We start from the raw sequence: 2,668 nt of genomic DNA, 5'->3' as shown, positions 1-2,668 counted from the left end.
TAGTTTTCTAGATCCATACAAGTTCCTTTTACATCAATTCCTTTGTGTCTTTGAAGTTTTAATTTTGTTTTTATATACCATAATAGGTTTCCTCTGTTTCATTAAATTTGTGCTGACTGAAATGGTTTATGAAAATTTCTTTTGTTGGAAAAAAATTCTGAAACTTTGGATGTGAGTAGTTCGATGTTTTACAAAAGAGTGAAAAAAAAAATAAGTATAGCAAAATTCAAAATTCAGAAAAATGATAAATAAAAAACAATCAATGTGCAATACTGGCGCGGAAAATACGGTGAAGTTGCAATGATTTTGAAAATTTTATCACAATTTGTGTGATTCCATATCCTAATTTGAGATAAGTTCTTGAACTTTCAGTGGTTTAAAATTCAACTTCCAATTTGCATTATCTAGTTCAACATAAGTTGTTAAGTCACACACAATTTTTTACACAAATTCCAGTAGTGTTGTTTTTTGGGTTTTTTCATCTTATTCTAGTACTATTCTTTAGGTTCCCTTTGTGTGCTATCTTTTCATTGAGTGCCTTATTTTCTTGGTTGTCTTTTTCATGTCATATTCTTTTCCAAGTTTTGCCATATCTTTTATTTCAAATTTGGTTTAGCTATTTCTTGTTTACACCTTTTCTTGTTTCCTCAAGTTTTGTGGTGAATTGTTCTTTGAGTAAGTGTAGTTTGCTTTGGCATCTTTCACTTGAGGCTCATCCAATCCACAAGAGAGGTTTGGTTATGAAAAGAAAAATTTCTTGGAGTTGTTTGAGTGCTCTTTTACTCTTTGCAGCAAGCATTCTTTTATTCTAACAAGTTTTCTTTAATTGTTTGTTCTTTGTGTTTTGTGTTTGTTTGTTGTGATGGCTAATATTTCAAGTGGTGCATTTTCCAAAACTAAATCCTATCACAAAGCTCACCTTTTGGGAAAACTTGTGGAGGTCAAGAAGCAAATTGTCCACAAAGATGAGAAACTACGCCAACTTGCATAAAGATTGAAAGATTAGAACAAGCTCATGCAAGGCAAAATCAACAAGATGAGGACAAATGGAGTTTGCACAATTTTGCCAAAAGGCACCATCAACACCAACCACAACAACAACATTATTTTTTTAAATTTTGTAAAGTTACCTAGTTTCCATGGGTCTAAGGAACCTTCTTTGTATTTAGATTGGGAAGCTAAGGTTGAACATTTTTTTTCATGTGTATAAGGTCACCGAGGACCAAAAGGTTAGGTTAGCTTCCTTAGCTTTTCTTAGACTATGCCAACCAATGGTGGCATAAAATTGTAATGGACCTTGGGCTAAACAAGAGACCAACCATGGTTCTTGGTATGATTTAAAGGCATGTATGTGCGCGAGGTTTGTTCCTCTTCCTTATAGGAAGGAACACTTGTTGAAGTTCCAAAGACTTCATCAACATAGGACGGTAGATGAATACTTTAAAGATTTTGAAACAACCTTGGTTAGACTTAATATGCATGATAATGAAGAATCCAAGATAGCTAAGTTTGTAAGTGGTTTGAGAAGAGAAATTAAAGATTTTGTAGAATTACATGAGTACTCTTCTTTAAAGAAAGTGGTACACTTAGCCATCAAGGTAGAATCACACCTTTTGAAAACAACTTTCAAACATACTCATCAATTTTGAAGAAGAAGACCAAATATGTTTATCCTAAAGAGGTTTAGACAAGGGAGTGCGTAGGTTAGCAACTTGAAAACATAACACTCAAAATTGATCTTATTTTTCATGAGCCAAGCACCTCAATTTATAGCAAAGAGGGTTGAACATTTTGTAGCCAAAATTTGAAAATTCAAAATAAAACTCTCTAATGAGAAGGTGCCATGTGGACTCATGCTTTCCATATTTAGCTCACACCTTCCATGCTAAATTTTCTCCACTCCTAGGTTGCCATATGGACGTCCATGTGCTCCATGATAAGGTAATTTTCATCCTCTTATATACCCTAGACATTTTTGGGTTACATTGGGCTTAAAGAAGCCTAATTATTATACTAACTAGTTACTTTTAACCCTAACTAGACTTATTTTACTATTGGCCCAAAAACCTATGCTACTTGACCCAAATATTTGGTCCAATTATTTTATGCTACTAGGCCCAATACATAGCCCATGAAATCCTAAACAACTTTATAAAATTTATTTAATCTAAAGTTTTCCCCAAAAAGAATGTTAACTAGTTAGTCGAAACTTTGTCCTTTTGTGTTCTTCTAACGAAAACTCTAGTTTATGTTTTGATGAGTTGGAGATCTTCTTGGATATGCTTTTACATTCCTTCTTCCTAGACTTTTCCTCTTGATTGGGCCTACAAAAATAAACAAAAGTCCAATTAGACTCATATTTGCAAATAAAACCATAAACAAACTGTAGGTCTTCATCCTCTTTCTTATGTGGTAGCGTGTGGCTAGCGGCTCTAACATCATCCTTTCCTTCTTGAGAGGATCTATCCTCAGATCTACAGGGTTGATCTCGAACAACAACCTTATTCCTGCTTTGAAAACTATATGCGTCCTCCAGGATCAAATGACCCTTTGTTGGAGTCATCAAACAAATCAAATGAGTTAGTTTTGGCAGTTATATAAAAACCAATCTGATTAAGTTGCCATTCCTCTTGTTTTTCTATTGTTTTTGGAAAATTTTCACAAGATT

Source organism: Phaseolus vulgaris, chromosome 6 (genome assembly GCF_051622355.1).
Source record: "Phaseolus vulgaris cultivar YP4 chromosome 6, ASM5162235v1, whole genome shotgun sequence".
NCBI lineage: Eukaryota > Viridiplantae > Streptophyta > Magnoliopsida > Fabales > Fabaceae > Phaseolus > Phaseolus vulgaris.
Note: the sequence above shows the minus strand (reverse complement) of the source record.